Genomic DNA, 14,360 nt, shown 5'->3' on the forward strand with positions numbered 1-14,360 from the left:
CTCCAAAAGAACACTTGCAGATACTACAAAAAGACTGTTTCAAAACTGCTCTATCAAAAGAAGTTTTCCACTCTCTGAGGTGAATGCACACATCACAAAGCAGTTTCTGAGAATGCTTCTGTCTAGTTTTTATGTGAAGATATTTCCTTTTCCATAATAGGCCTCAAATCGCTCCAAATATCCACTTGCAGACACTACAAAAACACTGTTTCAAAACTGCTCTCTTAAAGCAAGGTTCAAAACTGTGACTTGAATGCACACATAACAAAGAAGTTTCTGAGAATACTTCTGTCTACTTTGCATGTGAAGATATCCCATTTACAACGAATTCCTTCAAGAGCTCCAAATACCAGCAAGCAGACTCTACAAAAGCCGTGTTTCAAAACTGCTCTATAGAAAGAAAAGTTCAACACTGTGAATTGAATGCACACAACCCAAAAAATTTTCTGAGACTGCTTCTGTCTAGTTTTTATGTGAAGATATTTCCTTTTCCACCACCGGCCTCAAAGCGCTCAAAATGAATACTTGCAGATTATATAGAAAGAAAGTTTCGAATCTGCTCTATCAAAAGAAACGTTGAACTCTGTGAGTTCAATGCACCCATCTCAAAGAACTTTCTGAGGATACTTCTGTGTAGTTTTTTTCTGAAGATAGCCCGTTTCCAACGAATTCCACAAAGAGTTCCAAATATCAAAAATCCAATGCTACCAAAGGAGTATTTCAAAACTGCTCTATCAAAAGAAAGGTTCAACTCTGTTAATTGAACACACACATCACAAAGGAGTTTTTGAGGATGCTTCTGTCTAGTTTTTATGTGAAGATATTTCCTTTTCCACCATAGGCCTCAAAGTTCTTCAAATGAACATTTGCATATTTTTCAAACTAGACGCATTCTCAGAAACTGCTTTGTGATGTGAGCATTCAACTCACAGAGTTGAACCTTCCTTTTGAGAGAGCAGTTTTGAAACAGTGTTTTTGTAGTATCTGTAAGTGGATATTTGGAGCGATTTGAGGCCTACGGTGGAAAAGGTAGTATCTTCACATAAAAACTAGACAGAAATATTCTCAGAATGTTCTTTGTGATGTGTGCATTCAGCTAACACATTTGATCCTTTCTTTTGACAGAGCAGTTTTGAAACACTCTTTTGGTAAAATCTGCAAGTGTTGATTTGGAGAGCTTTGAAGCCTGTGGTGGAAAAGGAAATATCTTCACATAAAAACTAGACAGAAGCATTCTCAGAAACATTTTGTGATGTGTGCATTCATCTCACAGAATTGAATCTCTCTTTTGATAGAGCAGTTTTGAAATAATACTTTTGTAGAACCTGCTTGTGGATATTTGGAGCTCTTTGAGGAAATCTTTGTAAACGGGATATCTTCACATACAAACTAAAGAGAAGCATTCTCAGAAGATGCTGTGTGATGCGTGCGTTCAACTCACAGAGGTGAACCTTCCTTTTCAGAGACCAGCTTTGAAACCGTCTTTTGGTGTTAACTGTAAGTGGATATTTGGAGCGATTTGAGGCCTATGTTGGAAAAGGAAATATCTTCACATAAAAACTAGACAGAAGCATTCTCAGAAACTCCTTTGTGATGTGAGTGTTCAACTCACAGAGTGGAACCTTTCTTTTGATAGAGCAGATATGAAACACTGCTTTTGTAGAATCTGCTTGTGGATATATGAAAATTTTTGAGGAATTCGTTGGAAACGGGCTGTCTTCAGAAAAAAAATTGGCAGAAGTATTCTCAGAAAATTCTTTGTGATGTGTGCATTCAACTCACAGAGTTGAACCTTTCTTTTGATAGAGCAGTTTGAAACACTGCTTTTGTATAATCTGCTTGTGGATATTTGGAGCTCTTTGAGGAATTCGTTGTAAACGGGATATCTACACATACAAACTAGACAGAAGCATTCTCAGAAACTGCTTTGTGATGTGTGCATTCACCACACAGGGTGGAACACTTCTTTTGTTAGAGCAGTGTTCAAACATTCTTTTTGTAGTATCTGCAAGTGTTCATTTGGAGTGCTTTGAAATCTATGGTGGAAAAGGAAATATCTTCACATAAAAACTTGACAGAAGCATTCCCAGGATCTTCTCTGAGATGTGTGCATTCAACTAACAGAGTTGGACCTGTCTTTTGATACAGCAGTATTGAAACAGTCCTTTGTGGAATCTGCTTCTGGATAATTGGAACTCTTGGGGAATTAGTCGGAAATGGGTATCTTCATATAAAAACCAGACAGAAGCATTCTCAGAAAGTTCTTTGTGATGTGTGTATTCAACTCACAGAGTTGAACATTTCTTTTGATAGAGCAGAGTTGAAACGCAATTTCTGTATAATCTGCAAGTCTTCATTTTGAGCTCATTGAGGTCTGTGGTGGAAAAGGGAATATCTTCACATAAAAACTAGACAGAAGCACTCTCAGAAACATTTTTGTGATGTGTGCATTCAGTTCACAGAGTTGAAACTCTCTTTTGGTAGAGCAGTTTTGAAACACTGCTTTTATAGAATCTGCTTGTCGATATTTGGAGCTCATTGAGGAATTCGTTGTAAACGGGATATCTTCACGTACAAACTAGAAGCCTTCTCAGAAACTGCTTTGTGATGTGTGCATTCAACTAACAGATTTGAACCTTCCTTTTGAGAGACAAGTTTTGAAACAGTGTTTTTGCAGTATCTGCAAGTGGATATTTGGAACGATTTGAGGCCTATGGTGGAAAAGGAAATATCTTCACATAAAAACTATACAGAAGCATTCTGAGAACTGCTTTGTGATGTGTGCATTCACCTCACATACTTGAACCCTTCCTTTGTTGGAGCACTTTTAAAACAGTTTTTTTGTAAAATCTGCAAGTGTTCATTTGGAGCGCGTTGAAGACTGTGGTGAACAAGGAAATACCTTCACATAAAAACTAGACAGAAGCATTGTCAGAAACTTTTTTGTGATGTGTGCATTCAACTCACAGAGTTGAACTTTTCTTCTGATGGAGAAGTTTTGAAACACACCTTTTGTAAAATCTGCTTTTGGATATTTGGAGCTCTTTGAGAAATTCATTGTAAATGGGATATCTTCACATACAAACTAAACAGAAGCATTCTCGGAAGCTGCTATGTGATGTGTGCGTTCAACTCACAGAGTTCAACCTTCCTTTTCAGAGAGCAGTTTTGAAACAGTCTTTTGGTGTTACCTGCCAGTGGGTATTTAGAGCGATTTTAAGCCTATGGTGGAAAAGGAAATATCTTCATATAAAAACTAGACAGAAGCATTCTCAGAAACTGCTTTGTGATTTGTGCATTCAACTCACATATTTGAACCTTTCTTTTTATAGAGCAGTTTTGAAACTGTCTTTTTATAGAATCAGACGTTGCATATTTTGAGTGATTTGAGGCCTCTGTTGGAAAAGGATATATCTTCACATAAAAACTAGACAGAAGCATTCTTAGGAATTTCTTTGTGATGTGTGCATTCAGCTCACAGAGTTGAACATTTCTTTTGACAGAGCTGTTTTGAAACACTCTTTTGGTAAAAGCTGCAAGTGTTCATTTGGAGAGCTTTGAGGCCTATGGTCTAAAAGGAAATATCTTCACATAAAAAATAGACAGAAGCATTCTCAGAAACTCCTTTGTGATGTGTGTGTTCAATTCATAGAGTGGAACCTTTCTGTTGATAGAGCAGTTTTCAAACACTTCTTTTGTGAAATCTGCTTGTGGATATATGAAACTTTTTGAGGAATTCGTTGTAAACGGGCTATCTTCAGAAAAAAACTAGGCAGAAGTATTCTCAGAAAGTTCTCTGTGATGTGTGCATTCCACTCACAGTGTTGAACTTTTGATAGAGCAGATTTGAAACATTCTTTCTGTATAATCTGCAGGTGTTCATTTGGAGCGCTTTGAGGCCTATGGTGGAAAAGGGGATATCTTCACATGAAAACTAGACAGAAACATTCTCAGAAATATTTTGTGATGTGTGCATTCAATTCACAGAGTTGAACCTTTCTTTTGATAGAGCAATTTTGAAGCACTGCTTTTGTAGAATCTCCTTGTGGATATTTGGAGCTCTTTGAGGAATTCGTTGTAAACGGGATATCTACATGTACAAACTAGACAGAAGCATTCTCAGAAACTGCTTTGTGATCTGTGCATTCACCTCACAGAGTGGAACCCTTCTTTTGTTACAGCAGTTTTGAAACAGTCTTTTTGTAGTGTCTGCAAGTGTCCATTTGGAGCACTTTGAATCCTATGGTGGAAAAGGAAACATCTTCACATAAAAACTAGACAGAAGCATTCCCAGGAACTTCTTTGAGATGTGTGTGTTCAACTAACGGAGTTGAACATGTCTTTTGATAGAGCATTGTTGAAACACTCCTTTTGAGGGATATGCTTGTGGATATTTTGAACTCTTAGGGAAATCGTTGGAAATGGGTGTCTTCATATAAAAACTAGACAGAAGCATTCTCAGAAACTGCTTGGTGATGTGTGCATTCAGCTCACAGAGTTGAAACTTTCTTTTAATAGAGCAGATTGAAACTTTCTTTCTGTATAATCTGCAAGTGTTCATTTTGAGCGCTTTGAGGCCTAGGGGGAAAAGGAAATATCTTCACATAAAAACTAGACAGAAGAATTCTCTGAAACTTTTTTGTGATGTATGCATTCAGCTCACAGAATTGAACCTCTCTTTCGATAGAGCAGTTTTGAAACTCTACTATTGTAGAATCTGCTTGTGGATATTTGGATCTCCATGAAGAATTCTTTGTAAATGGGATATCTTCACATACAAACTACACAGAAGCATTCTCAGAAGCTGCTGTGTGATGTGTGCGTTTAACTCACAGAGGTGAACTTTCTTTTTCAGACAGCAGCTTTGAAAGAGTCTTTTGGTGTTAACTGCAAGTGTTCATTTTGAGCGCCTCGAGGCCTATGGTGGAAAAGGAAATACCTTCACGTAAAAACTAGACAGAAGCATTCTCAGAAACTGCTTTGTAATGTGTGCATTCAACTCACAGGGTTGAACCCTTCGTTTGATGGAGCAGTTTTGAAACAGTCTTTTTCTAGAATCTGCAGGTGTTCATTTGGAGTGCTTTTAAGCCTATTGTGGAAAAGGTAAAATCTTCACAAAAAAACTAGACAGAAGGATTCTCAGAAACTTTTTTGTGATGTCTGCATTCAACTCACAGAGTTGAACCTTTCTTTTGATAGAGCAGTTTTGAAACACACGTTTTGTACAATATGCTTGTGGATATTTTGATCTGTTTGAGGAATTCATTGTAAACGGGATATCTACACATACAAACTAGACAGAAGCATTCTCAGAAACTGCTCTGTCATGTGTGGATTCACGTCACAGAGTGGAACCCTTCTTTTGTTAGAGCAGTTTTTAAAAAGTCTTTTTGTTGTATCTGCAAGTGTTCATTTGGAGCTCTTTGAAGCCTATGGTGGAAAAGGAAATATCTTCACTTAAAAACTAGACAGAAGCATTCCCACGATCTTCTTTGAGACGTGTACATTCAACTAAGAGAGTTGAAACTGTCTTTTGATAGAGCACTATTTGAAACACCCTATTTGTGGAATCTGCTTGTGGATATTTAGAACTCTCGGGAATTCGTTGGAAACGGGCATCTTCACATAAAAACTAGACAGAAGCATTCTCAGAAAATTCTTTGTGATGTGTGCATTCAACTCACAGACTTGAACCTCTTTTTCTGATAGAGGAGATTTGAAACTTTCTTTCTGTATAATCTGCAAGTGTTCATTTTAAACGCTTTGTGGCCTATGGTGCAAAAGGAAATATCTTCACATAAAAACTAGACAGAAGCATTCTCAGAAAATTTTTTGTGATGTGTGCATTCAACTCACCGAGTTGAACCTCTCTTTTGATAGACTAGTTTTGAAACAGTGTTTTTGTAGTACCTGCATGTACATATTTGGAGCGATTTGAGGCCTATGGTGGAAAAGGAAATATCTTCACATAAAAAATAGACAGAAGCATTCTCATAAACGACTTTGTGATGTGTCTATTCAACTCACGTAGTTGAACCGTTCTTTTGAAGAAGAAGATTTGATACAGTCTTTTTGTAGTATCTGCAAGTGTTCATTTGCAGCGCTTTGAAGACTATGGTGGAAAAGGAAATATCTTCACATAAAAACCAGACAGAAGCATTCTCAGAAACTTTTTTGTGATGTGTGCATTGAACTCACAGAGTTGAACCTCTCTTTTGATAGAGCACTTTTGAAACACTCCTTTTGTAGAATCTGCTTGTGGATATTTGGAGCTCTTTGAGGAATTCGTTTTAAACGGGATATCTTCACTTACCAACTAGAAGCATTCTCAGAAACTGCTTTGTGCTGTGTCCATTCAACTCACAGATTTCAACCTTCCTTTTGATAGAGCAGTCACAAAACAGTGTTTCTGAAGTATCTGCAAGTGGATATTTGGAGGGATTTCAGGCCTATGGTGGAAAAGGAAATATCTTCACATAAAAACTAGCAGAATCATTCTCGAAACGGCTTTGTGATGTGTGCATTCAACTCACAGAGTTGAACAATTCCTTTGATGTAACACTTTTTAAGCAGTCTTTTTGTAGAATCTGCAAGTGTTCATTTGCAACGCTTTGAAGCCTATGGTGGAAAAGGTAGTATCTTCAGATAACAACTAGACACAAGCATTCTCAGAAACTTTTTTGTGATGTGTGCATTCAACTCACGGAGTTGAACCTTTCTTTTGAAAGAGCAGTTTTGAAACACAGCTTTTGTAGAATGTGCTTGTGGATATGTGGAGCTCTTTGAGGAATCCGTTTTAAACAGTATATATTCACATACAAACTAGACAGAAGCATTCTCAGAAGCTGCTCTGTGATGTGTGTGTTCAACTCACAGAGTTGGACCTTCCTTTTCAGAGAGCAGTTTTGAAACAGTCTTTTGGTGTTACCTGCAAGTGGATATTTGCGGCGATTTCAGGCCAATGGTGGAAAAGGGAATATCTTCACATAAACACTAGAGAGAAACATTCTCAGAAACTGCTTTGAGGTGTGTCCATTCAACTCACAGAATTGAGCCTTTCTTTTGATAGAGCAGTTTTGAAACAGTGTATATGTAGAATCTGCAGGTGGATATTTGGAGCGATTTGACGCCTCTTTTGGAAAAGGATATATCTTCACATAAAAACTAAACAGAAGCATTCTCAGGAACTTCTTTGTGATGTGTGCATTCAGCTAACAGAGTTGAAGATTTCTTTTGATGCAACAGTTTTGAAACACTCTTTGGTAAAATGTGCAAGTGTTCATTTGGAGAGCTATGAGACCTATGGTGGAAAAGGAAATATCTTCACGTAAAAACTAGACAGAAGCATTCTCAGAAACTGCTTTGTGATGTGTGTATTCAACTCAGAGAGTTGAACCCGTCGTTTGATGGAGCAGTTTTGAAACAGTTTTATTGTACAATCTGCAAGTGTTCTTTTGGAGCACTTTGAAGCATATGGTAGAAAAGGAAATAGTTTCACATGAAAACTACACAGAATCATTCTCAGAAACTATTTTGTGATGTGTGCATTCAATTCACAGAGTTGAACCTTTCGTTTGACAGAGCAGCTTTGAAACACTGCTTTTGTACAATCTGCTTGTGGATATTTGGAGCTCTTTGAGGAATTCATTTTAAACGGGATATCTACACATAAAAATTAGACAGAAGCATTCTCAGAAACTGCTTTGTGTTGTGTGCACACACCTTACAGAGTGGAAACCTTCTTTTGTTCGAGCAGTTTTGAAACAGTCTTTTTGTAGTATCTGCAAGTGTTCATTTGGAGTGCTTTGAAGCCTATGGTGGAAAAGGAAATATCTTCACAAAAAACTAGACAGAAGCATTCCAGGATCTTCTTTGATATGTGCACATTCAACTAACAGAGTTGAACCTGTCTTTTGATAAAGTAGTATTGAAGCACTCCTTTTGTGGAATCTGCTTGTGGATATTTGGTATTACTGGGAACTTCGTTGGAAATGGGTATCTTCCTAAAAAACTAGACAGAAGCATTCTCAGAAAGTTCTCTGTGATGAGTGCATTCAGCTGACAGAGTTGAACCTTTCTTTTGAGAGAGCAGTTTTGCAACAGTGCTTTTGTAGTATCTGCAAGTGGATATTTGGAGCGATTTGAGGCCTATGGTGGAAAAGGTCATATCTTCACATAAAAACTAGACAGAAGCATTCTCAGAAACTGCTCTGTGATGTGAGCATTCAACTCACAGAGTTGAACACTTCCTTTGATGGAACAATTTTGAAACAGTCTTTTTTTAGAATCTGCAAGTGTTAATTTGGAGCTCTTTGAAGCCCATTATGGACAAGGAAATGTCTTCACATAAAAACTAGACAGAAGCATTCTCAGAAACTTTTGTGACGTGTGCATTCAACTCACAGAATTGAGCCTTTCTTTTGATAGAGCAGATTTGAAACTTTCTTTCTGTATAATCTGCAAGTGATCATTTTCTGCTATTGGAGGCCTATGGTGGAAAACGATATATCTTCACATAATAACTAGAGAGAACAATTCTCTGAAATTTTTTTGTGATGTGTGCATTCAACTCACAGAGTTGAACCTCTCTTTTGATAGAGCAGTTTGAAACACTCCTTTTGTAGAATCTGCTTGTGGAATATGGAGATCTTTCAGGAAATCTATGTAAACGGGTTAACTTCACATACAAACTAAGAGGAATGCTCAGAAACTGCTGTGTGATATGTGCATTCAACTCAAAGGGTTGAACCTTCCTTTTGACAGAGCAGATTTGAAACAATGTTTTCATAGTATCTGCAAGGGGATATTTGGATCCATTTGAGTTCTATGTTGGAAAAGGATATATCTTCACATAAAAACTATACAGAAGCATTCTCAGAAACTGCTTTGTGATATGTGTATTCAACTCACAGAGTTGAACGCTTCCTTTGAAGGAACACATTTGAAACAGACTTTTTGTAGATTCTGCAAGTGTTCATTTGGAGCGCTTTGAATCCCATGGTGGAAAATTTACTATCTTCACATAGAAACTAGACAGAAGCATTCTCAGAAACTTTTTTGTGATTTGTGCATTCAACTAACAGAGTTGAAACTTTCTTTTGATAGAGCAGGTTTGAAACACACCTTTTGTAGAAGCTGCTTGTGGATATTTGGAGCTCTGTTGGGAATTTGATATAAACAGGATATCTTCACATAAAAACTAGAGAGCAGCATTCTCAGAAGCTACTATGTGATGTGTGCGTTCAACTCACAGAGTTGAACCTTCCTTTTCAGAGAGCAGTTTTGAAACAGTCTTTCGGTGTTACCTGCAAGAGGATATGTGGAGCGATTTGAGGCCTATGGTGGAAAAGGAAATATCTTCACATAAATGCTTGACAGAAGCATTGTCAGAAACTACTTAGTGATGTGTGCATTCAACTCACAGAGATGAGCCTTTCTTTTGACAGAGCAGTTTTGAAACAGTCTTTTTGTAGAATCTGCAGGTGGATATTTGGAGCAATTTGAGGCCTCTGTTGGAAAAGGATATATCTTCCATAAAAACTTGACAGAAGCATTCTCAGGAACTTCTTTGTGATGTGTGCATTCAGGTAACAGATTTGAAACTTTCTTTTGACAGATCAGTTTTGAAACACTCTTTTGGTAAAATCTGCCAGTGTTCATTTGGAGAGCTTTGAGTCCTATGGTGGAAAAGGAAATATCTTCACAAAAAAACTGGACAGAAGCATTCTTAGAAACTCCTTTGTGATGTGTGTGTTCAACTCACAGAGTGGAACCTTTCTTTTGATAGAGCAGTTTTGAAACACTTCTTTTGTAGAATCTGCTTTGGATATATGAAACTTTTTGAGGAATTCGTTGGAAACGGGCTATCTTCAGAAAAAAACTATGCAGAAATATTCTCAGAAACTTCTTTGTGATGTGTGCATTCAACTCACAGAGTTGAACCTTTCTTTTGATAGAGCAGACTTGAAATACTCTTTCTGTATAATCTGCAAGTGTTCATTTCGAGCACTTTGAGGCCTATGGTGGAAGAGGACATATCTTCACATGAAAACTAGACAGAAGCATTCTCAGAAACTTTTTTGTGGTGTGTGCATTCAATTCACAGAGTCAACCATTTCTTTTGATAGAGCAGTTTTGAAACACTGCTTTTGTAGAATCTGCTTGTGGTTATTTGGAGCTCTTTGAGGAATTCGTTTTAAACAGGATATCTATACATACAACCTAGACAGAAGCATTCTCAGAAACTGCATTGTGATGTGTGCATTCACCTCACAGACTGGAGCTCTTTTGTAACAGCAGTTTTGAAACAGTCTTTTTGTAGTATCTGCAATTGTTCATTTGGAGCGCTTTGAAGCCTATGGGGGAAAAAGAAATACCTTCACATAAAAATTAGACGGAAGCATTCCCACGTTCTAATTTGAGTAGTATGCAATCAACTAACAGAGTTGAACCTGTCTTTTGATAGAGCAGTATTGAAACACTCATTTTGTGGAATCTGCTTCTGGATATTTGGAACTCTTGGGGAATTCTTTGGAAACGGGTATCTTCATGTAAAAACTATAAAGAAGCAATCTCAGAAAGTTCTTTGTGATGTGTGCATTCAACTTACACAATTGAACATTCTTTTGATAGAGCAGAATTGAAACTTTCTTTCTGTATAATCTGCAAGTGTTCATTTTGAGTGCTTCGAGTCCTATGGTGGAAAAGGAAATATCTTCACATAAAAACTAGACAGAAGCATTCTCTGAAACTTTTTTGTGATGTCTGCATTCAGCTCACGGAGTTGAACCTCTCTTTTGATAGAGCAGTTTTGAAACACTCCTTTTGTAGAATGTGCTTGTGGATATTTGGAGCTCTTTGAGGAATTCGTTGTAAATCAGATATCTTCACATACAAATAAGAAGCATTCTCAGAACCTGCATTGTGATGTGCGCATTCAACTCACAGTGTTGACCCTCTCTTTTGATAGAACAGTTTTGAAACACTCCTTTTGTAGAATCTGCTTGACGATATTTGGAGCTCTTTGAGGAATTCGTTGTGAACAGGATATCTTCATATACAAACTAGAAGCATTCTCAGAAACTGCTTTGTGATGTGTGCATTCAAATCACAGATTTGAACCTTCCTTTTGAGAGAGTAGTTTTGAAACAGTGTTTTTGTAGTATCTGCAAGTGGATGTTAGGAGCGAGTTCAGGCCTATGGTGGAAAAGGAAATATTGTCACATAAAAACTGGACAGAAGGATTCTCAGAAACTGCTTTTTGATGTGTGCATTCAACTCACGGAGTTGAACCCTTCCTTTGCTGGAGCACCTTTGAAACAGTCTTTTTGTGGAATCTGCAAGTGTTCATTTGGAGCGCTTTGAAGCCTATGCTGGAAAAGTTTATATCTTCACATAAAAACTAGACAGAATCATTCTCAGAAACTTTTGGTGATGTGTGCATTTAAATCACATACTTGAAACTTTTTTTTGATAAAGCAGTTTTGAAACACAGCTTTTGTAGAATCTGCTTGTGGATATTTGGAGCTCTTTGAGGAATTATTTGTAAAGGGGATATCTTCACATACAAGCAAGACAGAAGCATTCTCAGAAGCTGCTTTGTGATGTGTGCGTTCAACTCAGAGCATTCAAACGTCCTTTTCGGAGAGCAGTTTTGAAACAGTTTTTTTGAGTTACCTGCAAGTGCATATTTGGAGCGGTTTAAGGCCTATGGTGGAAAGGGAAATACCTTCACAGAAAAACTAGAGAGAAGCATTCTCAGAAACTGCTTTGTGATGTGTGCATTCCACGCCCAGAGTTGAGCCTTTCTTTTGACAGAGCCGTCTTGAAACACTCTTTTGGTAAAATCTGAAAGTGTTCATTTGGAGAACTTTGAGGCCCATGGTGGAAAAGGAAGTAACTTCACATAAAAAATAGACAGAAGCATTCTAAGAAACTCCTTTGTGATGTGAGAGTTCAATTCACAAAGTGGAAACTTTCTTTTGATAGAGCAGTTTTGAAATATTTCTTTTGTAAAATCTGCTTTTGGATATACGAAAATTTGAGGAATTCGTTGGAAACGGGCTATCTTCAGAAAAAAAACTAGGCAGAAGTATTCTCAGAAACTTCTTTGCGATGTTTGCATTCAACTCACAGAGTTGAACCTTCTTTTGATAGAGCATATATGAAACCTTATTTCTGTATAATCTGCATGTGTTCATTTGGAACGTTTTGAGGCATATGGTGGAAAAGGAATTATCTTCACATGAAAACTAGACAGAAGCATTCTCAGAAACCTTTTTGTGATGTGTGTACTCAATTCACAGAGTTGAACCTTTCTTTTGATAGAGCAGTTTTGAAACACTGCTTTTGTAGGATCTGCTTGTGGGTATTTGGAGCTCTTTTGTAGTATCTGCAAGTGTTCATTTGGAGTGCTTTGAAGCCTATGGTGGAAAAGGAAATATCTTCACATAAAAACTAGACAGAATCATTCCCAGGATCTTCTCTGAGATCTGTGCATTCATATAGCAGAGTTGAACCTGTCTTTTTATAGAGCAGTATTGAAACACTCCTTTTGTGGAATCTGCTTGTGGATACTTGGAACTCTTGGGGAAGTCATTGGAAATGGGTATCCTCATATAAAAACTACACAGAAGCATTCTCAGAAAGTACTTTGTGATGTATGCATTCAACTCACAGAGTTGAACCTTTCTTTTGATAGAGGAGATTTGAGACTTTCTTTCTGTATAATCTGCAAGTGTTCATTTTGAACGCTTTGAAGACTATTGTGGAAAAGGAAATATCTTCACATGAAAACTAGACAGAAGCATTCTCAGAAACTTTTTTGTGATGTGTGCATTCAATTCACAGAATTGAACCTTTCTTTTGATGGAGCAGTTTTGAAACACTGCTTTTGTAGAATCTGCTTGTGGATATTTGGAGCTCTTTGAGGAATTCGTTGTAGACAGGATATCTTCACATACAAATTAGACAGAAGCATTCTCAAAAACTGCTTTGTGATGTGTACTTTAAACTCTCATAGTTCAACCTTCCTTTTCAGAGCGCAGTTTTGAAACAGTCTTTTGGTGTTACTTGCAAGTGGATACTTGGAGCGATTTGAGGCCTATGGTGGAAAAGGAAATGTCTTCACATAAAAGCTAGACAGAAGCATTCTCAGAAGCTTCTTAGTGATGTTTGCGTTCAACTCACAGGGTTCAACCTTCTTTTTCAGAGAGCAGTTTTGATACAAGCTTTTGGTGTTATCTGCATGTGGATATTTGGAGAGATTTGAGGCCTCTGGTGGAAAAGGAAATATCTTCACATAAAAACAAGACAGAAGCGTTCTCAGAAACTGCTTTGTGATGTGTGCATTCACCTCACAGAGTGGAACCTTCCTTTTGAGAGAGCAGTTTTAAAATAGAGTTTTTGTGGTATCTTCATGTGGATATTTGGAGCGATTTGAGCCCTTTGGTGGAAAATGAAATATCTTCACATAAAAAATAGACAGAAACATTCTTAGAAACTGCTTTGTGATGTGTGCCTTCACCTCACAGAGTTGAACCCTTCCTTTGATGGAGCACTTTTGAAACAGTCTTTTGTAGAATCTGCAAGTTTTCATTTGGAGCGCTTTGAAGCCTGTGGTGGAAAAGGTAATGTCTTCACATGAAAACCACTATGAGATATCATCTCACACCAGTTAGAATGGCAATCATTAAAAAGTCAGGAAACAACAGGTGCTGGAGAGGATGTGGAGAAATAGGAACACTTTTACACTGTTGGTGGGACCGTAAACTAGTTCAACCATTGTGGAAGTCAGTGTGGCGATTCCTCAGGGATCTAGAACTAGAAATACCATTTGACCCAGCCATCCCATTACTGGGTATATACCCAAAGGACTATAAATCATGCTGCTATAAAGACACATGCACACGTATGTTTATTGCGGCATTATTCACAATAGCAAAGACTTGGAACCAACCCAAATGTCCAACAATGATAGACTGGATTAAGAAAATGTGGCACATATACACCATGGAATACTATGCAGCCATAAAAAATGATGAGTTCATATCCTTTGTAGGGACATGGATGAAATTGGAAACCATCATTCTCAGTAAACTATCGCAAGAACAAAAAACCAAACACCGCATATTCTCACTCATAGGTGGGAATTGAACAATGAGATCACATGGACACAGGAAGGGGAATATCATACTCTGGGGACTGTGGTGGGGAGGGGGGAGGGGGGAGGGATAGCATTGGGAGATATACCTAATGCTAGATGACGAGTTAGTGGGTGCAGCGCACCAGCATGGCACATGTATACATATGTAACTAACCTGCACAATGTGCACATGTACCCTAAAACTTAAAGTATAATA

The sequence above is a fragment of the Pan troglodytes genome, chromosome 10 (genome assembly GCF_028858775.2).
Source record: "Pan troglodytes isolate AG18354 chromosome 10, NHGRI_mPanTro3-v2.0_pri, whole genome shotgun sequence".
NCBI classification, from domain to species: Eukaryota; Metazoa; Chordata; class Mammalia; order Primates; family Hominidae; genus Pan; species Pan troglodytes.